The sequence below is a fragment of the Papio anubis genome, chromosome 16 (genome assembly GCF_008728515.1).
Source record: "Papio anubis isolate 15944 chromosome 16, Panubis1.0, whole genome shotgun sequence".
NCBI lineage: Eukaryota > Metazoa > Chordata > Mammalia > Primates > Cercopithecidae > Papio > Papio anubis.
This window is the reverse complement of record NC_044991.1, coordinates 82602759-82628253: the sequence shown is the minus strand read 5'-3', so window position 1 is coordinate 82628253 and position 25495 is coordinate 82602759. Positions and strand designations below refer to the sequence as shown.

The 25495-nt window shown below is 36.9% G+C and overlaps 1 long non-coding RNA gene across 1 annotated transcript; it reads left to right on the top strand.

The window, feature by feature from the left end:
- The first annotated feature begins 11759 nt into the window (after positions 1–11759).
- On the top strand, positions 11760–24448 carry LOC108580576. The gene is made up of 2 exons (XR_001891774.3): positions 11760–13107; positions 24111–24448. It is a non-coding gene; the product is annotated as an uncharacterized LOC108580576 (long non-coding RNA).
- Positions 24449–25495: the final 1047 nt, after the last annotated feature.

The window sequence follows — 25495 nt, the reverse complement described above, 5'->3', positions numbered from 1 at the left end:
CAAGAAAATTAGGACAGGTTGGTCACCTTAGATTAGCATACACTGACCTTGGGTTTTCTGACCAGCCCAGACTCATCCTGCTTTCACCCTGTGATAACCATGGTCGCAGGCAACATTACGTCCACTTCCCTTCTATTCTTTCCAGCCATATGAGTTCAAAGCACATGTCCATATTGTGTCTCTTGTGGACAGTGCACTTGGAGATGGAAAGGATGGGTGAGGGAAGAAAGAATTGTTGCGTTTTGATATATCCAACATATTTTTTCTTTCCTTTTATTCTCTTTTCAGGCAAAGAAATGTGGACACGGACATCTAAGAGCTTTTAGAATATAATTTCAAAGGCAGGACTGATTCTGTGAAAAGCCATCAAATGTACTGTCTGACAGCTGTTCCTGCCCAGCAAATGAACAGGATACCTACGACATGGTGACTACCATGTCATCAGGGCCATGAGATGTACAGAGTTGACCAGGGAGCAACAAAAATCTAACTCAAAACAGAAAACCACGCAGCCCAGGACAGTGGTCGCTGGAGTATATATTTTATTCTTGTTTATTAGAAAAAAATCTCAAGCAGTCAAAGATAGAAAAGAAAAACTGGGGAAAACAAAGAATTGAAATCAACATATAAGGGACAAGACTACAATTGCTACATTTATAGTATTAGAAGGAAAAAAAAAAACTCTTTAAGGTGAGGGAAAAAAAACTGGATCAGAGTTCAGAAATCCCTCCAGGGCATGAACAAAATGAAGTGAGAGACTCTAGGTAGGAAGATAATACCGTGCCTGAAGCTAGCAAATTCTAGACTTGATATAACAGGATACCATACAGTTGAAAAAAAAAAAAAATTGCTGGGGTCAGATCATACAGATGGTTGCCCCACACCGCTCCAGGGATTCAAAACAAAGATGGGATTCTGGAGGAGGCTGGACAAGGAACAAATGGCTCTGTTGTAAACGTTAAATGAGATTTCCATGCCTGCCATGCCAATGGCTCAGGGCACACCTCTAACTATTTGTTTGTTTTTAATTGGCCCTCAGCAGCATCACCATAGGAATAGGAAAAGCTAAAGCGGACCTGCATTAGGATACCATCATCCACAAAAACCCAGCCTTGTGCCTCAGACTGCAATGGGCAGTAGGTTGGGGGACCATTTTAACAAGGGAAAACAACAGCAACAACAGACAGGCAAAATCTCACATGCTTTCTGAGGAAAGAGACGTAAAAAAACGTGGAACAAAATATATATATATATATATATATTTTTTTTTTTTTTGAGACGGAGTCTCGCTGTGCTCCCAGGCTGGAGTGCAGTGGCGTGATCTCGGCTCACTGCAAGCTCCGCCTCCCGGGTTCACGCCATTCTCCCGCCTCAGCCTCCCAAGTAGCTGAGACTACAGGCGCCCGCCACCACGCCCGGCTAGTTTTTTTTTTTTGTATTTTTAGTAGAGACGGGGTTTCACCATGTTAGCCAGGATAGTCTCGATCTCCTGACCTCGTGATCCACCCGCCTCGGCCTCCCAAAGTGCTGAGATTACAGGCGTGAGCCACCGCGCCCGGCCACAAAATATTCATTAAATGTTTGTGTCTCAGCAATTGCAGATATAAATTAAGGTGCATTTAAGAAAACACCTTAAGATGTCTGATGTGTCCTGGGTGGGATGTGTATGCATGCATTGCACCTTGTATTATGTAATGTCTAGGCTGCTTGGTTCTACTGGAATATTCTGCCACACCCATATTCAACATTCAGCAGAACTGTACTGAACACCTGCTGTATACATGGAATGATTTTAAGCCCTGGGGATAGAACAGTGAATACAGCAGACAAAATTCCTGCCTTCATGGAACTTATATGCTTATTAGCAAGACAAAAAAATATAGTATACATCCTATATAAGCAATATAGAGAAAACAAAGAATATACCAGGGTAAATTAAACCACTTGTGATGGGAGCACTATTTAAGATAGGTCACCGAGGCAAACCCTCTCTGGAAGGAATTGAGCCATGATACACATATCGCCATATATAAATGCTATCTAGGACAGAGGGAATAGCCAGGGCAAAAGCCTCTGTGCTTATTATATTCAAGAACCACTGGGAGGCCAAAGAAATGATAGACACTTGGACCAGCATGCTGTCTGTGGAGTGGTGAGAAGTGTTTAGTAATAAGTGAAATACATTTTGAAGGTAAAGTTGGCATAGCATGACTTCTTTCTTTCTAATCCAGAAACCCTACACACCAGATTTCCTTTCTCATGTGGACATTTGTGACAGGCTCTCTAAATTGGGTCCCCTTAGGCTATTAACTGAAAGGAGCATGGTGCTTAAAAAAGAGAAAATAGAGAATTAGCTCATTATGTGATGCGTTTAGTATTTAATTCATTCCTGTCACCACTCTTCCACTCATTCCTCCTGAAAGCACTTGCTTAGCATCTAATACATCTTCAGCACTTGCTGGGCCTTAGAGGAGAAAAATGAGCAAGGCACAATCCCTGCATCCGAGGGCACAATCTTGCTGATGAAGAAAGACAGACGAACAGATGATTACCTGACAATATGGTAAATGCAGCCATCATCATTTATGCAAATGCTCCACATGATTTGAAGATAGAGGGTCAGCTAGGGGACTCACAGGAAGTGAGACTCTTGATCAAATAACATCACTTAGGAAGAGAAGATGGCCTGGCAAAGTCAGGGAAGGAACCAGAATGGGAAGAAGGAGAGGAATGAGGGAACGCTAGCAGAAGGAGACCTGATTAGAGGCATGAATGGGTTATGGGGAGGGCACAGCATATACAGGAGATATTAAGTTTGGTGCTACTAATAAAATGGTGTTTCTCATAATTCGCTAATGACTATATGCCTAGCTAAATACATAGATTTTCAGATCCCTCTCTGGGAGATGCTGATTTAGTAGGTGCACGTTGGGATGTGGGCATGTGCATCTCCACAAGTACCAGAGGACTTGTGATCACTGGGAAGTCTGAGGTTCACCATATTAGAGGATAAAGAGTTGGGGGTGGGTGTGCAACTGGAAGGAGGGACAGGATTAGAAGAGCTATACATAGAATGCATCATGGACAAGAAGCAGGGACTTTATTCTATATGTCAACAGTTAAATTTCATAACACAATTTTTAAAAAAGAAGAAAGGGAAGAAAGGAGGAAGAAATACATGTAAGGCAGAAGGAATGGAGAATTCAGATTAGAGGATTAACACAGGATAATTATAGTTTTTTTTTGTGCAAGGAAGAAATAAACTAGAAATAACACCACCCCCCAAACACAAACACACACAAACACACACACACTCACATACACTATCATTTTCAATCATTTCACAGATAAAAAGAGAACACTTTAAATTACAAAGTCAAAAGACATATGACAACAAACAATAAAAATATTGTATTAGTTTTCTGTTGCTGCCGTAACAAATTGCCGCAACCTTGGTGGTTTAAAGTACCACAACTTTATCATCTTTACAGTATTTGTGCTCATAGGTCGGACATGGGTCTCCCTCAGCTAAAACCAAGGTGTTGGCTGGGCTGCATTCCATTCTGAAAGCTCTCAGAGGAACTTTGTTTCTTGCCTTTTACAGCTTGCAGAGGCTGCTCTCATACCATGGTTCATGGTGCCTTCCCCCATGGGAAGCCAGCAAGGATGGGATCGATAAGTCCTTTTCACATCACGTCACTCTGATCCTCTTTCCATCATCACATCCCTTTCTCTGACCAAAACTGAGAGAGGTTCTCCACGCTAAAAGATTCACGTGGCCCCATTTGAAAAATCCAAGATAAATTCCCTGCCTCCGTGGCTTTAGCTTAATTCCATCTGCAAAGTCCCTTTGCCATGGAAGGTAACACAGTAATGGAGCACAGGTTCTGAGGATCAGGAAGTGGGTACTTGGTGTGTGTTGGCAGGGAGGAGGACAGCATTATTTTGCAGACCATAAGTATGTTAGATTGGGAAAAAAATAAAGCTTCATGGAAACCCCCTTCCGTTCTCCTTCGTTTCCTCACTTCACTTTGGACCTGCAATGGCCCCTTTAGGAACCAGGAGCCATCAGCATCAGTGAAGGGTTTTAAGCTCAGAGTCCTAGGATCTCATCTCTTTCAGTGAAGAAGAAGAGGATTCTCCAAGCATCCAGTTAACTCACACCTTATATAATTATTTAGAAGTGACTCGATTTTTTAAATTCCTAATTAAACTTGGCAAATTTCTCCAGTGTTATTTTATACTCAATGTAAGTTGATATCCTTAAGAATGAAGCTTTCAGTAGCTTTGCCTTAGACAGTCTATGGAGTCCACATTCTTAACAAGCAGTAATTTTCCACCTGAGTGTCCTCTTCCCTCACCTATGCATAGGTGATTTTACCTTTTCAAGAGGACAACTTCGCAAGTTTGTTGGTGCAGACAAATAAACGCAGTTAGCACAAAAGCTGGCTTGTGTAAGTATATTAGTCCCTTCTTCCAAAGAAAAAACAAGTAAATAATGTCTCACTGCATAATAAATGAATCTAAAGGGAGTGAAGGAAGCTTCATTTGGAGTCACAAAAGAGCATAGATACTTGACAATATTTAATAGCTGAGAGAAATGACTGAACTCAGCACAAAGCCTGGTGCCTCTTCGTCACTCCAGAGTTTGCAAGCTTTGTTACATTCCTTTTTGGCAGATGCAGTTTAATACAGGGTATTTACTTTCATGGTTTCCTTTGACTTTGTTTCTAAGTAATTTTCCCCAACTCCATACTTCTCTCAGACTCCACAAAATTACCACTTAGCCCAGAAGTCAAAGAGAGAGTACAAGTGAAGAGAACATCTGGTTGTCCAAACCAATATTACTGGGCTTAGCTGATTGGGATTCAGTCAAAGAAAACAGAAGCAGAAATGAAGGTCTATGTTCTATGTTTCCTCAATTTTTTTCTGTTCTAGCACTTGTCTTCTGAATGAATGACAAAAGTCCCTTCTACATAGATCCTGCAGAATGAACTACTAAATGTTTTCTCCTCATGGAAAATGTAACTCTTAAAAATAAAAAGTATGAAAGAATACAAGAAAAAATATTATTCACACTGCTACTACTCATAATTAAGCACTTCCAATAGTTGATTTTATGTCAATTTGACTAAGCTAAGGAATGCCAAGATGGCTTATCGAATATTATTTCTGGGGGTGCCCCTGAGGGTATTTTCAGAAGAGATTAACATTTGAATCAGTAGACTGAGTAAATTTTAAAAAAAAGTTTAAAACAAAGATATATAGTACATTGTTTTTTCTAAATCAGTAATGCTCATTATAAATAATTTGTGGAAAAATTAAAAATATAAAATTTAAAAATAGCTCCAAATTCAACCATGCAAAAATAGCGTAAGTAACATGGCACAAACAGCATTCCAAGTATCTTCCTATAAATCTACATGGATAGATGGTTGAATGGATTAGTGGGTGATGATTGGAAGAAAAAAAAGAAAGACTCTAGGGAAATGTTATGTCTTGGAAGATGTTTAAATATAAGATATTGAATATTTTGTCAAATTTAACAGAAAAATACTCAATAGAAATATAGTTATTTAAATGAAAATAAATGATTCTACCCTCCAAAATATAGTTTCTCTCATCTCCCCAAAATTTAGAAAAAAATCATAAATGAGATTAAGAATTTGTAGTTTTTTTAACCTACAATTTTACAGCTGTGATTTATTCAATTATATAATTAAGAAAACTAACACTCCTTTCAATTTCCTCTGAAACCTTCTAACTTATTATTCATTCATTACAGTATTTTTACTTTTCCAGTTTTATTTTTTCACATACTCTAAATGTTGTAGTTATTGATTATTAATTTGGTGTTTATATTTGAATCAAAACATACACAGATATGTATTTAGTGTTGACCACCAATCAGTTCTTTTGACAATCCTGTTTGAAGCTTTTTATTTAGATTAAAATATGAAATAGCTGGATGGTATTGCCAAGTACCATTTCATATTTTAATCTAAATAAAAGTTTTAGTTTTTTCAAGAAGGAATTCCGAAAAACTCAGTTGTGTATAATGTTCTTGCCTGACATCCGCCTTCAAATTTTTGCTAACATCTCCATTTTCTTTCTAACAACCTACGCCACCTGTCACCACTATGCCCTGGCTGCTTACTAATGCCACCAGCATCCATTACACTTGGGATTGATGGATTCTGAAACACATCTTTCTTCAATGTAGAGTTTATTCTTGCTCCACTTACAGTCTATACCTTATTATGATTAATTCATGAAATCATTCATTTGACAAGCTATGGAGTGTGTACTACCTGCCACACACTCTACGAAGCAGTAGGCATACAGAGATAGAAATGACCTTGGTCAGGTTCGCAATAAGACATCACCTGGTGAGGATGACATTCAAGTGAAACAGAAATGATAATATATTAATAAAGAATGTTATGTTATTGGGCCTAAAATAGAGATATCGAGAGGGTGCTGGGAGAAAACAGGGTTTAGTTTCATACCTGTTTTTTCTTATAATCTTTTATAATCTCCCATTAAAAACATTTTGACGTTCTGGGTTAGATGGTTTTTGTTACAGAGGGCTGTTCTGTTCATTGTAGAATATTTAGCGGCAACCCTGGCTTCTACCCACTGAAAGATGGCAGTACCCTATCTGTCCCCAGGGGGTGCAAATCACTGCAGACAAGAACACTGCCTTAAATCAACCCTCCCTTTGAATCACCTCTTTTTTGTTTGGTTAATTGCCTTACAAAGTGGAGACATCTGGTGGTAAGTTTAATTTTATCTTTTTGAGTCACTTATTCACATTTCATTATTCACTTGAAATGTGAGGAAGGTAAGATTAATGAATGTATTATCTTTAAGCATCCATTCTGCTGTCACTCTAAGAAATGATAGTGTTCTAAGTTGACAGCAAGGGGGTCCAAATTTTCTGATTATCAACTGTGCTGTTCAGCAAATCAACAGCACAAATGTCATATCTAGAGTTTTGAGTAATGGTATGTATAATTTTTTAAAAAAATATCTTTATTCTGTTTCTCTAATTAAATACATTACAGGCAATTTTTTCAAAAAAATATACCCCAGAGAGTTCACTGATTCTAAAACTGGTACAAGGTGGGGTTGCTGGCAAACATAATCTTCAGTGGATAGATTGAATTCAAGCATCCACATTCTTGACATCTGCAAAATAATTTTAGTAAAATATAGCCTGTGCAGTTTCATTCTGACACGTGTGGATGGAAACTAGAAAAAAATTCTCTAAATGTTTAAATGAAGAACAACATTTTGACACGTTGAAGCATTCACATCATGTGTTTTACAGGAGTTATTATTTTAACCTCATTTTTTCCCTTATAAAAGTACTGAAATTGTTTGTGATCATTTTGCAGCTAAGCATATAAATCTGTAAGTATACTTGTTGGACTAGAAGTTACAAAAAAGTGAGACTGTATTTATTTCACTGACTTTCATTTCATAGAGTCAGAAGAAATTATCCAAGGCCAGATTGTGAATTTATTTAACACCTGTTTATAACAGTGCTTTATAATACTACTTCATTTGATTCTCCTATCAACCCTCAGAGATAAGGCTTATTTTTATTCTCATTCATCAGATGAGGAAAGAAAAAGATAGGGAGGTTAAGTAACCTGTCCAATGTCACATGGTTAGTGAGTAGCTTAATCAGGATCTCAACCAGTCACTCTGACCCCAGATGGGTCTCTGCTATTTATACTTAAGACTATTTCTTTTTTTTTTTTTTTTTTTTTTTGAGACGGAGTCTCGCTCTGTCGCCCGGGCTGGAGTGCAGTAGCCGGATCTCAGCTCACTGCAAGCTCCGCCTCCCGGGTTCACGCCATTCTCCTGCCTCAGCCTCCCGAGTAGCTGGGACTACAGGCGCCCGCCAACTCACCCGGCTAGTTTTTTGTATTTTTTTTAGTAGAGACAGGGTTTCACCGTGTTAGCCAGGATGGTCTCGATCTCCTGACCTCGTGATCCACCCGTCTCGGCCTCCCAAAGTACTTAAGACTATTTCTTAACAAAAAGAAGCTAAAGTTTACATATAAGGAATAGATCAACTAGAAAATACATAAACACACATGCATATATATGTACATATGTATGAGTATAATACTGTTTTACTATACCTTTTTAATGTCTTGATACACAGATACCATTGTCTAACAATTGCCTACAGTATTCAATACAGTAACTTGCTGTACAAGTTTGTATCCTATGAGCAATAGGCCATATACCATATAGCCTAGGTGTGCAGTAGGCGGTTAATCTAGGTTTCTTTCTATAAATACACACTACGAGGTTCAAACAAGGACAAAACTGCCTAATGACATTTCTTAGAATGTATCCCCATCATTAAGTGACAAATAGCTGTAATTAGTCCAGCTTGGGGAAAGTTGGAAAAGGTCACTTCCATGTGATCAAGAGTAATCTGGAAGCACCCCAAAATCTTAAAAGCACATGCCCATGTTAATTCTTCTGCTAATGAGGTACATGCTACAATTGGGACTGAGGACAAGTTTTTCAGCTTGTTATTGACTCAAGGCAATGGGTCTTCCACGTTTTTTACAGTAGACAAATAATTTTGTAGCAGTCAGATCTTCATATATATCATTAGGCCCCTGGCAGCAACTAACAATATAGCTAATAAAGTCAATAAATATCAGTTCATTTGAATTAATTTATTTGCACAAATGATGTGTTAAGATTCAATATAGTGGTCTAATTAAACTTTTTTTATTTCTGGTAAGTATAGATTTGCAGAGTTATGAAGAATAATAGGGATAGTTCCCCTGTAACATTTACCCAGTTTCCCCTTTGGTAACATACTGCAGAACTGTAGTTCATCATCATCACAAGCAGAATATTGACATTGATACAGTCAAGATACAGAACAATTCTATCACCACAATATTGCTGTTTTATAACCACATCCACTTTCCTCCCACAAATACAACCCTTCATAACTCCTGGCAACCACTAATCTGCTATCTATTTATATAATTGTGTACTTTCTAGAATGCCATACAGATGGAATCATACAGTGTATAGGTTTTTAGAACTGTCATTTTCACTCCACATATTCCTCTAGAGATTCATGTAGGTGGTTGTGTATGTCAAAAGCCCATTTCTATTTACTGATGAGTAATGTATAAGGGATTCACCAGTTTATTCCACCATTCACCTATTAAAGAACATCTGGATTATCTTTTATTGGGGACTATTATGAATAAAGCTACTATAAGCATTATGTACAGATTCTGATCTGATCACATTTTATTTTCGTTGGGACGAATGCTCAGACATGCAATTGCTGCTCATATGGTGGTTTCATATTATGTTATTTACGAAATTCCACTAGCAATATATGAGTGATCTAGTTTCTCTGCATCTTTGCCAGTATTAAGTTTTGTCACTGTAAAATAATAATCACTCTGTGTATAATTTATCACATTGTGTTTTTAATTTCTATTTTCTTAATTAAAGCAAATTTTATGTGTTTATTTCTCATTTGTATACCCTCTTTGGTAAAATCCATCACTATGTTTTTTGGTGCATTTTCTAAGTTTTTTTTTAATGCTGAGTTTTCAACATTCAGTATATATTCTCCATCATTTGTCAAATGTGTGACTTGCAAATAATTTATCTTGGTCTTTAGCTTGTCTTTCCATTCTCTTAAGATAGAATTTTGCAGAAAAAGAGTATTTAATTTTGTTGAGGTCCAGTTATTGATTTTTCCCCTTTATAAAGTACTTTTAGTGTCAAGTCTATAGTCTTTTTGCCTAACTCTAGATGTTGAAAACTTTCTATTTTTCTACAAATTTAATAGTTTCAGGTTGTACACTTAAGCCTGTGATCTATTTTAATTTTTGTAAAGCATGTGATTTAAGTCTAAGCTCATTTTTTACTTGTTGATATCCAATTAGCTCAGCATCGTATATTGAAAAGGCTCTCCTTCTTTCATTGAATTGGTTTTGAACTTTTGTCCAAAATTGTTTCACATATGTATGTGGGTCTATGACTGGACTCTATTCCATTTCGTTGATCTGTGTGTCCATTCTCTGCCAATATCATACAGTCTTGATTACTCTATGTAATTCTTAAAATTGAGTCGACTAATTCACCTCATCTTATTTTTTGTTTCCAAGGTTATTTTCGCTATTCTAATTTCTTTCCTTTTTATACACATTTTAGAGCAATATTGTCTAAATCTACAAAAAATTCTTGCAGGGATTTTGGTAGAAATTGCATTAAATCTGTATATGAATTTGGATGACACTGACATCTTTATTATTGTATTAGTCTGTTTTCACACTCCTGATAAAGACATACCCAAGACTGGGCAATTTACAAAAGAAAGAGGTTTAATGGACTCACAGTTGCACATGGATGGGGAGGACTCACAATTATGGTGGAAGGTGAAAAGTACGTCTCACATGGCAGCAGACAAGAGAAGAAATGAGAGCCAAACAAAAGGGGTTTCGTCTTATAAAACCATCAGATCTCGTGAGACTTATTCATTACTATGAGAACAGTATGGGGGAATCCACCCCCGTGATTCAATTATCTCCCACCTGGTCCCTCCCACAACAAGTAGAAATTATGGGAGTTACAATTCGAGATTTGGGTGGGGACACAGACAAATCATATCAACTATGTTGAATCTTCCAATACAGGCATGAAGTTTCTTTCTCCATCTTAATCTTGAATTGCATTTTTCAGCATACAACTCCTATAAATGTTTCATTAGATTTCCACCTGAAGTATTTGATTTTTGAGCATTATAAATGATATTGTATTTCAAGTTTCAGTGTACAAATGCACATTACATATATAAAGAAACACAAGGCCAGGTGCAGTGCCTCACACCTGTAATCCCAGCACTATGGGAGGTTAAGGTGGATGGATCACCCAAGTCAGGTTCAAGACCAGCCTGGCCAACATGGTGAAACCCTGTCTTTACTAAAAATACAAAAAATAGCTGGGCATGCTAGAGGGCAACTGTAATCCCAGCTACTTGGGAGGCTGAGGCAGGATAATTGCTTGAACCCAGGAGGTGGAGGCTGCAGTGACCTGAGATTGTGCTTCTGCAATCCAGCCTGAGCAACAGAGTGAGACTCCATCTCAAAAATAAAAAAAAGAAACACAACCGATTTTTTTGGTATGTTTATATTACATTCTGTGACACTGCTAAACTCACTGACATAGGGAGTTTCCCTTTTTTTCCCATTTTTGTAGATACCTTGTGATTTTCCACTTAAACAATTATTTTATCTGAAAATACAGAATGCTAATTACTTCTTCCTTCCTCATATGTCTGCTTTTTATTTCTTATTCTTGCCTTTTTGATTAGCTAGAGCTTACAGCACTGTGTTGAATTAGCAGGGTTAAAGCTGATATCATGTCTTCTTTCAACTCTTAGAGAAAACATTAAGTTTTTCATCATTAATATAATCATTAAATTTTTCATTATTATAACTGTATTGTTTTTGTTTTTGTTTTTTGAGACAGAGTCTCACTCTGTTGCCAAGCTAGATTATAGTGGCATGACCTCTGCTCATTGCAACCTCCGAGTCCCGGGTTCAAGTGATTCCCCTGCCTCAGCCTCCTGAGTAGCTGGGATTACAGGCATGTGCCACCACACCCAGCTAATTTTTGTATTTTTAGTAGAGATGGGGTTTCACCACGTTGGTCAGGATGGTCTCAATCTCCTGACCTCATGATCCACCTGCCTTGGCTTCCCAAAGTGCTGGGATTACAGGTGTGAGCCACCACACCCGGCCATAACTGTAAGTTTTTTAAAGGTTTCTAGCAAGCTGATGATGTTCCCCTTTATTCCTATTTTTGGGAGATATTTTGTCATAAGCATCTTTTGAATTTTGTCAAATGCCTTTTCTGCCTCAGTCTGCCAGTATACTGTATTACATTGATTAATTTCTGAAAATTGAACAAGCTTTGCAACCCTGAAATAAGCCTTAGTTGGTCATGGTGCATAATTATTTTTATATATTGTTGGATTATGTTTGTAAATATTTTGTTAAGGATTTTTGCATTTATATTAACGAAGGATATGGTTTTGTAGTTTTATTTTCTGTATTGTCTTTTATGTATGTCTGTTTATGTTTTCAGGGTATTATAAACTTAATAAAATATCTGAGAAATTATTCTCACCTCTTGTATATTCTCAAAGTGATAGTGCAGAATTGGTGCTAATTCCTCTCATAGCATTGTGTAAAATTCTCCAGCAAAGTGAACTGGACCTAAAGATGTATTTTTTAAAACATTTCAATTATGAATTCAATTTCTTAATAGTTACACAGCTATTCAAATTATCTCTCTCATATTGAGTAAGATGTAATATTAATAATTTGTATTTCAAGGAACTGGTTCATTTTAATAAGTTATATTTATGTGTGGAATACATCACAATATCTCCTTACTATTCTTTAATGTCATCAGGGTCAGCTTATTGGATCTATAGTGATCCATATTTTTTTTTTTTAGTAGTGTGTTGTTTAGTTTCCAAGTATTTGATGCATTTTCTGTTATGTATTTATTATTGATTTCTAGTTTGATTTCACTGCGGTCAATAAATTCACTCTATATAGTTTCAGGGCTATTACATTCGTTGAGACTTGTTTTATATTCATAAACATAAAGTATCTTGAGATAGGAATATGTTAGGTATCCTGGGATATGTTAGGCAGCACTTTAAAAGAATGTGTATTCTTGAGTTTGGGGGTTAGTGTTCTATAAATGCCAATTAGATCCTATTGCTTGGTGGTATGGTAGAGTTACTCTACATTCTTGCTGATTTTCTGTCTAGTTGTTTTATTAATTATTCAGATAAGCGTGCTGACGTCTCCAACTATAATTGTAAATTTGTCTCATTTTTCCTTTCAGTTATGTCTTTTTATGCTTTATATATTTTACAAGTTCATTGTCTACGTGCATATACCTTTAAGATTGCTATGTCTGGGGAACTGAGAGGAGAAGGTGGAGCAAGATGGTCAAATACAATCCTCCAGCAATCATCCTCCTCCCTGCAAAGAACACCAAATTGACCAATTATCCACACAAGTAAGTGTCTTCATAAGAACTGAAAATCAGATGAGTGATCACAACACCTGGTTTTAACATCATATCATGAGATGAGGTACTGAAGACGGTAAGGAAAACAGTTTTAGATCACCTTCCCCCATCTCCCAGCAGTGGCTATGTGGCACAGAGACAGAACCTGTGTGCTTGAGGAAGGGAAAGCAAAGATTTGTAAGACTTTCCATTGGAACTCAGCGCTGTCCTGACTCGATGGAAAGCAGCACAGGGCAAAATTCAGCCTACATCCACAGAGGGAGCATTTTGATCAACCTTCGACAGAGGGGAATTGTCCAGCGCAGTGGTCAGAATGTTGAGTTCCTTCTAGCCCCATCACCATGGGCTACAGCACTCTGGGGTTCTAAATAAACTTGAAAGGAAATCTAGGCCTCAAGGACTGCAGATCCTGGCAAGTCCCAGTGCTGGCTGTGCTGGGCTTGCAGCCAGTGGACTTGGGGTGCTCATGCCCTAGTGAGACAATAGCTGGGTTGGCCATGGGAGTGCTCGTGTTACCCTCCCCAACCCCTGGCAGTGTGGCTCATGGTTCTAGGACAGAATATTATCCTCTGTGTGGGGTGAAGAGAGAAAAGAGTAAAGAGGAATTTGTCTTGCAACTTGGATAACAGCTCAGCCACAGTAGAATAAGCCAGGCAGAGTCCAAGGCCCCCATTCTAGGCCCTAGTTCTTAGATGACATTTCTAGATACACCCTGGGCCAGAAGGAAGCCTTCTACTATGAAATGAAGCAATGAGTCCTGGTAGGGTTTACCAGCTGTCAACTGGAGAGCTCTGGAGTTTTAAATAAACATCAGCTATAGCCAGGTAGTGCTTGCTGAGGGCCCTGGGTGAGATTCAGAGATGTACTAGCTTCAACCCAGCACATTCCCAGATGTAATGGCCATGGGGAAAGATTCCTTCCACTTGAGGAAAAGAGAAGGAAGAGCAGAGGGGACTTTGTCCTGCAGCTTGGGTAGCAGCTCAACCACAGTGGGGTAGAGTACCAAGCAGGCTCCTGGGGTCTCCAACTGAAGGCCTTGGCTCATAGACAGCATTTCGTCACTTGCACTGGGCCAGAGGGGAGCCCACTACCCTGAAGGAAGAGGCGCATGCCTGGCAGAATTAATTAAAGGCTGACTGAAGAAACTTTGGGCCTTGAGTGAACATTGGCAGTAGCCAGGCAATACTTGCCACAGACCTGGGGCAGTGGTGATCAGAGGTAGAGATTCCTTTTTGAGAAAAAGAGAGAAGAATGGGAAGGACTTTGTCTTGCAGCTTGGGTGCCAGCTCAGTTGCAGTAGAATAGAGCAACAGGTAGATACTTCACATTCCCAACTTCAGGGCCTGGAAATCAAATGGTATTTTTGGACCTGCCTGGGCTAGGCGGTAGAGAAAGTTGCTGTCCTGAAGAGAAGGACACAAGCCTGGTGCATTCACCACCTACTGACTGAAGAGCCCTTGGGCCTTGAATGAACATTGGCCGTATCCACGCAGTGGTTACTATGGGCCTTGGGCAAGACCCAGTGCTGTGCTGGCTTCAGGTCTGACCCAGTACATTCCCAGCGGTGGTGGCCACAAGGGTGTTTGTGTCACCCCTCCCCCAGATCCAGGAAGCTTAGCATCGAGAGTGATAGTCCATTTGTTGGGAAGAAAGTAAAGGAAGAGAACAAGAATCTCTGCCTGGTAGGCTGGGCATGGTGGCTTATGCCTGTAATCCCAGCACTTTGGGAGACCGAGGCAGGCAGATCACGAGGTCAGGAATTTGAGACCACCCTGGCCAACATGGCGAAACCCCATCTCTACTAAAAATACAAAAAATTAGCCATGTGGTAGCAGGTGCCTCTAACCCCAGCTACTTGGGAGGCTGAGGCAGGAGAATCACTTGAATCCAGGAGGCGGAGGTTGCAGTGAGCCAAGATTGCACCACTGCACTCCAGCCTGGGCAACCGAGTGAGACTCCATCTCAAAAAATAAAAATAAAAATAAAAGACATAATCTCTTGGTAATCTGAGGAATTATATTGGATCTTGCCCAAGACCGCCAAGGCAGTACATCTATGACTCTATAAGAGACACATTGTCATAGAGGATACTCCCTAATGCAGATGTTGCTACAGTGATCAAAGACTTAGATTACAACACTCAATTCCCTTTGAATACTTGGAAAGCCTTCCCAAGAAGGATAGATACAAACAATCCCAGACTATGAAGATTCAAATAAACACCTAATTATTCAATGCCCAGACATTGAGAAACATCCACAAGCATCAAGACCATTCAGGAAAGCATGGTCTCACAAAACAAACCAAATAAGGCACCCATCCCAGAGTGACAGAGATATGTGACCTTTCAGACAGAGAATTCAACATAGTTGCTTTGAGGAAGCTCAATGAAATTCAAAATAGCACAGAGAAGGAATTCAGAATTGTATTAAATTAATTTAAGAAAGGGATTGAAATAATTTTAAAAACTCAAGAAGTTCTGAAGCCAAAAATTTCCAAGGATAAACTGAAGAATGCATCAGAGTCCCTCAACAGAATTGACCAAGCAGAAGAAATAATCAGTGTGCTTGAACACAGGCTATTTGAAAATACACAGAGCAGACAAAAAAAAAAAAAAAAAAAAAAGAATAAAGCACACATACAATACCTAGAAAATAGCCTCAAAAGGGCAAATTTAAATTATTGGCCTTAAAGAGGAGGTAGAGAAAGAGAGAGATTGAGTTAGAAAGTTCATTCAAAGGGATAATAACAGAGAACTTTCCAAACCCAGAGAAAGACATTAATGTTCAAGTACAGGAAGGTTATAGAACACCAAGTAGACTTAACCAAAAGACTACTTCAAGACATTTAGTAATCAAACTCCCAAAGGTCAAAGATAAAACAAGCACCCTAAAAGAAGCAAGAGAAAAGAAACAAATAATATATGAAGGTGCTCCAATACATTTGGTAGTAGTCCTCTGAGTGGAAAACTCGCAGGCCAGGAGAGAGTGGCCTGATATATCTAAAGTGCTGAAGGAAAAAAAGAATCTTTTATTCTAGAATAGTATGTCTTGTGAAAATATCCTACAAATATGAAAAAAAAAAGACTTTCCCAGACAAACAAAAGCTGAGGGATTTCATCAACATCAGATCTGTGCTATAGGAAATGTTAAAGGGCACGCTTTAATTTGAAAGAAAAGGACATTAATGAGCACAAGAAATAGTCTAAAACTGTGATACATAACTCACTGGTAATAGTAAGTACACAGAAAAACACAGAATATTGTAACACTGTAATTTTGATGTGTAAATTATTCATACCTTGAGTAGAAAGACTAAAAGATGGACCAAACACACAAAAAAATGTAACTTTTAAAGACATATGCAATATAATAAGATATAAATAGAAACAACAAAATGTTAAAAATATGAGAGGACGAAGTTAATGTGTAGAGTTTTTGTTGGTTTTCTCTTTGTTAGTTTGTTTTCACAAAATTGGTGTAATGTTGTCATCAGTTTAAAGTAATGAGTTATAAGATGTTATTTACAAGCTTCATTATAATATCAAATAGAAAAGTCTACAATAGATACACAAAGAATGACAGCTAAAAGTGAAAATATACCACCAGAGAAAATAATCTTCACATTAGGAAGAAAGGAAGGAATTAAAGAAGGAAGAAAAGATCACAATATAACCAGAAAACAAATAACAAAATGGCAGGAGTAAGATCTTATTAATAATAACATTGAATGCAAATGAACTACAATCCCCAATCAAAAGACATAGAGTGGCGGAATATATACATTCATCTTCTCTGACCACAATGGAATAAAACTAGAAATCAATAACCAGAGGAATTTTGGAAATTATATAAACATATGGAAATTAAACAATATACTACTGAATGGCCATTGGGTCAATAAAGAAATTAAGAAGAAAATTGAAAAACTTTTTGAAACAAATGTTATTGGAAATACAACATACCGAAACCTATGGGATACAACAAAAACAGTACGAGGAGGAAAGCTCTTAGCCGTAAACATGTACATCAAAAAAGTAGAAAAACTTCAAATAAACAACCTAACAATGCATCTTAAGTAATTATAAAAGCAAAAGCAAACCAACTTATAATTAGTAGAAGAAAAGACTGGGGAGAAGTAAATAAAATTAAAATGAAGAAAACAATAAAAAAGATCAATAAAACAAAAAGTTGGTTTTTGAAAAAATAAATAAAATGGACAAAATTTTAGCTAGAGCAACTAAAAACAGAGAGAAAACCCAAATAAAATGAGAGATGAAAAGGGAGATGTTAGAAATGACACTGCAGAAATTCAAAGGAACATTAGAAATTACTATGAGTAATTATATGCCAATAAACTGGAAGACCTAGAAGAAATGGATAAATTCCTAGACAAATAAAACCTACCAAGACTAAACCATGAACAAATCCAAAGTCTGAAGAGTATTAAAAAGTAATAAGTTTGAAGCCATAATAAAAAGTCTCCCAGCAAAGAAAAGCCTTGGCTTCACTATTAAATTCTACCAAACATTTAAAGAAGAACTAATACCAATTCTACTTACACTATCCCATAAAATATAGGAGGAGGGAATACTTACAGACCATGCTACAAAGCCAATATTATCCTGCTATCAAAACCAGAGAAAGAAAGAAAGAAAGAAAGAAAGAAAGAAAGAAAGAAAGAAAGAAAGAAAGAAAGAAAGAAAGAAAGAAAGAAAGAAAGAAAGAGAGAAGGAAAGAAGGAAGGAAGGAAGGAAGGAAGGAGGGAAGGAGGGAAGGAGGAGGGAGGAGGGAGGAGAGGAGGGGAAAGAAAGAAAGAAAGAAAGAAAAGAAAGAGAGAGAGAGAGAGAAAGAAAGAAAGAAAGAAAGAAAGAAAGAAAGAAAAAGAAAGAAAGAAAGAAAGAAAGAAAGAAAGAAAGAAAGAATCATAGGCCAATATCACTGACAAACATCAAAGTGAAAATTCTCACCAAAGTATTTGCAAACCAATTATAAGAAGACATTAAAAAAATTAGTCATCATGACCAACTGGGATTTATCTCAGGGATGCCAGGATAGTTAAACATATGCCAATCAATTCGTGAGATACATCATATAAACAGAGTGAAGGACCAAAACCATATTATCATTTCAATTGATGCTGAAAAAATTCAACGTACCTTGAATCACTTAATAAAACTCAACATCCCTTCATGATTAAAACCCTCAGAAAACTGGGTATAGAAGGAACATATCTCAAGACAATTAGAGCCATAAATGACTGATCCACTGCTAGTATCATATTGAAGTGGGAAAAACTGAAAGTCTTTGCTCTAAGATGCAGAACAAGAGAAAGATACTCATGGTCACCACCGTTATTCAACATAGTACTGTAATTCCAAGCTAGAACAATAATGTAAGAAAAGAGATAACAAGTGTTAAAATTGGAAAGGAAGTCATCAAATTATTCTTGTTTGCATATAATATAATTTTATATTTGGAAAAATCTAAAGATTCCACCAAAAACTATGGGAACTGAAAACAAATTCAGTAAAATTGCAGGATACAAAATCAACATACAAAAATCAGTAGTACTTCCATATGCCAACAACAATTCAAAAAAGAAATCAGAAAATGAATCCCATTTACAATAGCTACAAATAATAAAAATAAGAAATAAACCTAAACAAAGAAGTGAAAGATCTCTATAATAAAAACTACAAAACCTTGATAAAAGAAATTGAAGAGAACACACAGAAAATGGAAAGATATTCTATCTTCATAGATTGGAAGAATCAAAATTGTTAAAATGTTCATACTACCCAAAGAAATCTGGAGATTCAATATAATCTACATTAAAATACCAATGATATTCTTCAAAGAAAAATAAAAAAAATTCTAAAATTTATATTGAACCATAGGAGACCCTAAATAGCCAAAGCTATCCTGAGCAAAAGGAACAAAACAGGAGGAATCACATTATCTGACTTCAAGTTATGCTACAGAGCTATAGTAACCAAAATAGTATGGTACTGGCACAAAAATAGACACATAGACCAATGGAACAGAATGGTGAACCTACTACAAAATCCATACATCTAGATTAAACTCATTTTCAATAAAAGTGTCAAGAACACACAATGGGGAAAGAATAATCTCTTCAATAAATGGCACTGGGAAAAGTAAATATGCATATGCAGAAAGATGAAACTATCCTCCTGTCTCTCACTATACAAAAAATTCAAATTTAAATGGATAAAATACATAAATCTAAGACCTCAAGCTATAAAACTTCTAAAAGAAAACATTGGGAAAATTCTCTAAGACACTGGTCAGAGCAAAGATTTTTTTGAGTAGTACCCCCAAAGCACAGGGAACCAATGCAAAAACAGACACATAGAATCACATTAAGTTGAAATGATTTTGAACAGCAAAGCAAACAATCAACAAGGGGAAGAGACAACCCACAGAATGAGAGAAAATATTTGCAAAATATCCATTTGACAAAGGATTAATAACCAGAATATGTAAGGAACTCAAACAATTCTATAGGAAAAAATCTAATAATGTGATTAAAAAGTGAGCAAAAGATCTGAATAGACATTTCTCAAAAGAAGACATACAAATGGTAAACAGATGTATGAAAAGGTGCTCAATATCACTGGTCATCAGATGATGTTGTTCAGCTCTATGTCCCCACCCAGATCTCAGCTCAAATTGTGATCCCCACGTGTCAGTGTAGGGGAACTTGGTGGGAAGTGATTGGATTATGGGGGAAGGTTTCCCCATGCTGTTCTCATGGTGATGGCTGAGTTCTCAGAAGATCTTATGGTTTAAGGGTGTGGCACTTCCTGGCTCCTCCCTCTGTTCTCTCTCCTGCTGCCATGTAAGATATAACTTACTTCCCCTTCACCTTCTGCCATGATTGTAAGTTTCCTGAGGCCTCCTCAGCCACATGGAACTGTGAGTCAATTAAATTTCTTTTGTTTATAAACTACCCAGTTTAAGGTAGTATCTTTATGGTAGTGTGAGAATGGACGGATACATCAGAGAAATGCAAATCAAAACTACAATGAGATATCATCTTATCCCAATGAAAATGGCTTTCATCCAAAATACAAGAAATAGCAAATTTTGCCAAGGATGTGAAAAAAGTGAATCCTCATACACTGTTGGTAGGAACATAAATTAGTACAATCACTATGGTGAAGAGTATGAAGGTTCCTCAAAAAACTAAAAATAGAGCTACCATATGATCTAGCAATCTCACTGCTAAGTACATACCAGAAAGAAAAGAAATCAGTGTATTGGAGATATACCTTCACTCCCATGCTTATTGCAGCACTATCCACAACAGCAAGATTTGGAAGCAACCTAAGTATCCATCACAGATGAATGGATAAAGAAAATGTGGTACATATACACAATGGAGTACTACTCAGTCATAAAAAGAATGAGAACCTGCCATTTGCAACAACATGGATAGGGATGGTTAATGGATATAAAAATATAGTTAGCTAGAATAATTAGGAGCTAGTATTTGATATTAAAATGGAGTGATTACAGTCAACAATAATTTATCATACATTGTAAGATAACTAAAAGGGTATAGTTGGAATATCTGTAACGCAAATAAATAATAAATGCTTCAGGTGATGGGTAGCCCTCAAAAAAAAAAAAAAAAAAAAAAAAAAAAAGATTGCTATTGCTACGTCTTCCTGGTGGATTAACTCTTTTATTATTGTATCATGTCCATTTCTATCTCTAATTGTTCTTTGCCCTTATATTAGTTCATTTTTGCATTGCTATAAAGAACTATTAGAGACTGGGTAATATATAAAGAAAAGAGGCTTAATTGGCTTACGTTCCACAGGCTGTATAAGAAACATTGTTTGGAAGACCTCAGGAAACTTAAAATTATGATGGAAGGGGAAACTGGCACATCTTACACAGCTGGAGCAGGAGGAAGAGAGCGAAGGAGGAGGTTCTACACAGTTTTAAACAACCAGATGTAGTGAGAACTCACTATCACAAGAACAGCAAGGGGAAATCTGCCCCCATGATCCAAGACTTTTCACCAGGTCCTTCCTCCAACATTGGGGATTACAATTTGACATGAGATTTGGGTGAGGACACAAATCCAAACCATAGTATCCCTGATCTCTTTTTTTGATATTAATATAGCCACTCTTGCTTTCTTTTGATTAATGTTTGCACAAATATCATTTTCTATCCATTTATATTCAACTTGCATGTATTGTTTTACATCAGATGAATTTCTTATAGACAGTATGTAGTTGGGTCAAATTATTTAACTTACCTTGACAATGACTTCTCATTGGTATATATAGACCATTTACCTTTAATGCAATTATTGATATGTTAGGGCTTAAATCTGTCATTTTATATATTTTTTGTTCATTCTTTTCGTTTGTTTGTTTCTGTTTTCTTCTTCTTGATTCCCTGTAGTTTATTTGAACATTTATTAGAATTCCATTTTGATTTATGTATAGTGTTTTTCAGTGCAGTTTTGTGTAGAACTTTAGTGGAGGCTTTAGGTATCATATTATATATACATAATTTTATCATAGTCTACTGGTACTGTCATTCAATAGGAAATCCATTCAAGAAAATTATTTTTAAAAACACAAAAAATTTGCATACTTTTATGTTTCTTTTTCACCCCATTTATAATATTACTACCTAACATAGTTTCTGGTATACATTTAGAACCATGTCAGACAGTGTTATAATTTTTGCTTTTATTATCACTCATAATTAAGACAACTCAAAGGAGAAGGAAGTCTACTGTATTTATCTATATCTATATTTCTGCTTACTATGTTCTTTCTTCCTGGTATTCTAAGATCTTTTATTTTGTCATTTTCTTTCTGTTTAGAAAACCTCCTTTAGTCCTTATTTTAGAGTAGATATGCTGGTGACAAATTGTTTTCTTTCATCTGAGAATGTCTTAATGTTCTCTTCATTCCTAAAGGATATTTTTGCTAGATATAGGATTCTGTGTTGACAGTTCTTTTCTTTCAGCACTTGAATGATGTTGTGTGACTTCCTTGTGATCTCCATGGTTTCTGATGAAAAATCAGCAGTCATCTATATTGCTTTTCCTCCTCTTGGTAAGGTGTCATTTCTCTCTGCATTACATCACTATAGTATCTTGGTATGAATTTCTGGTCTTGGGCTTTGCTCAATTTTTTGTAGGCAAGTTGAATCTATAAGTTGTATTTTGCAAAACTGGGGAATTTTCAGTGATTATTTTAGTACTTTTTCAGCCCTTTCTTCCCTTGCCTTTCCTTCTGGGACTCCTATGAGAGTTTTGACCTTTTTCATAGTCTCACCAGTCCATGAGGCTTCGTTCTCCCCATCCCCTACCTCAATTTATTTTCTCTTTTGTTCAGATTGCGTTATTTTATCGTTCTCCTTTCCAGGCTTCTAGTTTCTTCATTAGTCCCATACATTCTACTGTTGAATTCAATAGAGCTATGTGTTTGCTGAGAGTTTCTGTTTATGAGTTCAGGCATTCTATCTTTTCATTTGTCCCAAGTATATTTGTAATGGCTTGTTGAAGCATTTTTATGATGGCTGACTTAGAATATTCTTCAGATAATTCTACCATCTCTGTCATTTTTGCATTGGAATCTATTAATTGCCATTTTTCATTTAGTTTGATATCTTCCTGGCTTGTTGGCATGACTAATTTTTTTACTGAAGATTGGATCTTTTGATTATGATATGAGTCTCTCTATATTATTTAAGTCTACTGACTTAGTTGTTTTTTAACTTTTGTTTTTGTTGTGTCTTGTTTTGTTTTCTGATACCACTATGGCGGGGTAAAGGGGCTTCCATCTCATCATAGTCAGGTGGGGGTAGAAGTCCATGTTTCCCATTCAGACTCCATTAATGTATTGGTAGGAGGACTGCTTATGTTGATTTGCAGAGTTGGGCATTCTAGTTTCCTGCCAAAACTGCACTGAGAGTTCACTTGGTTGAGAGGGTTTGGAGTGTCACAGGATTGCTTCCCATGTGCTATCCAGTGAACACTATGTTGGAGGATGGGTAACCTTTTTATTGCTGGATGGTGGTAAATGTCCAAACTTTCCACTAGGCTTACTCTGTCACCACTCCAGTTGGGAGAAGAAACACCTTTGCTGCAGGGTGAAAGCAGAGATCCAGGACCCCCATCTGGGTCTCCTCTGACACCATGGGGGTGGGGCCATTACCACCATCTGGTAGAGAAGAAAGTCCTGCCTTCTACATGTTTTCTATGGCATCACTGTGGAAAGGGGTTATACCTAGTTGCAGGCTCTCAAAAGTAGATATCCAGGATCCCCACTCACCCTTTTCTGGTCTAGATGGGAGTAAGGCCACAGTTTTTTTATATGGTACTTAGTTTGACTAGGGCACTTGTTGTCTAAAAGTTTTCTATCTTGCTAGGCTGTCTCTTACCTAATCCTTTAGCTAGACAGAGAGAGAGAAAGACAAAGTTTTTGTTTGTGTGTGTGTGTGTGTCTGTATGTGTGTGTATGTGTGTGTGTGTGTGATCGTTTCCATATCCCAGCTTCTTCAGCTCCATGTCTGGGATATATGAGGGAAAAAGGAAACTCAGGGATCCTAGCATTGTGTCACTGCTTGGATGCCCAGGTCCAAGCTGATCTGTATCCTTTTTAAACTTTCAGGGCCTTCTTGTATTTGTTTTACATATAATGCCCAGGGGTTTCAGTTGGATTAAAAGGATGAATGGAAAAAATATGCTTATTTTTCTTCCCAGAGGTAGTAGTAGTCCAAGTATAATTTTCAAGGTAAAAATGTACTCTCTTAATTTCTATATTATGCACCATGGTTGCCTGCTCAACAGCTATTCTCCATATTCTTCTTGATAAGAGAGCTCCAATTCATCTGAGGTGTCTAGGAGTAATTTATTCAACCTCAGGGGAAGAATCATGAGTATTTTAAGATAATCTGTAGTAATATCAATCCAATTTCTTATTCTTTTAGTGATATGCCTGTGATCCAGAGATATTGGGACTGAAGAGAAGTATTCTTGAAAACTCCTGAAAAGAGGTTCATCTCTGATAAAAAGAGAGAAGACTTGAAGACAAGACTGTATTTCTCATACTATTAGACACTGTCTTGTAAAAGAGGCATGACTTGGAGCTGCAGTGGCTATCTTGGGAACAAGAGAAAAAATATCACTTGTGTTCTCAAGATGTCAAAGTCAAATCATGGAAAGGTCTTGGGTATTTAATAGCATTATGTTGCAGAATATTACTTTATCTATTTCTTCCAGACTTCTTATAAAGTGAGGTAATAAAATGATATTATTTTACGAGCAATTTGATTTACAACAGAATCATCATACCTTACATATTTAAATGTGCAATAACTTCGAGAAACATATATGTCTTTAAATATCAGACATTAGACCGCTAAGGAAAGGCCTCTGAAAACTAATTAAAATAAAATCTCCAAGTTCTATAAACTGGAGAAAGGAGGAGAAGAAGGAAGATAAGGTGGAGAGGGAACATGTATTCAGTTCTTACTATGTTCCATGCACTGTGCTAGAGTTTTAAAATATATATATTTAAAAATTTTTAGAATAATTTTTATGGATAGAAAATTTGCAGAGATAATATAGAGAAGTCCATATATGCCACATCCAGTTTCCTCTGTTGTTGACTTTTTACATTACCATGATATATTTATAAGAATAATGAACTAATATTGTTAGATTATTATCAAGTAAACTCTACACAATTTCCATGCTTTATTTAGATTTCATTAGTATTTATCTGAGGTCCTTTCATTGTATGAGATCCTATCTAGGAAACCACATTATATTTAATCATCATGTCCCCTTAGGCCCCTGTTGACTGTGACAATTTCTTAGTTTTCTTGTATTTGATAATCTCGACAGCTTTGAGGAGTGCTGGTTGGGTATTTTATAGAATACCATCTATTTGGGTTGATTTGATGTTCTTCTAATAATTAGACTGAAATTATGGATTTTGGGGGAGAAAGACTGTATTAATCTGTTTTTCATTGCTATAAAGGATACCAGAGGCTGGATAATTTATAAAGAAAGTGAGTTTATTTGGCTCATGGTTTTGCAGGCCATACAAGCATGACACCAGCATCTGCTTGCCTTCTGGTGAGGCCTCAGGAAGCTTTTACCCATGGCGCAAGAGAAGAGGAGCTGGTGTGTTACATGGGAAGAGAGGAAGCAAGAGAGGGCATGGAAGTCCAACAATTTTAACTATCAGCTCTCATGTGAACTCACTGCCACAGGGAAGGCACCAAGCCATTCATGATGGATCCCCACTCATGACCCAAACACCTCTCACTAGGTCCCACCTCCAACACTGGGAATCACATTTCAGCAT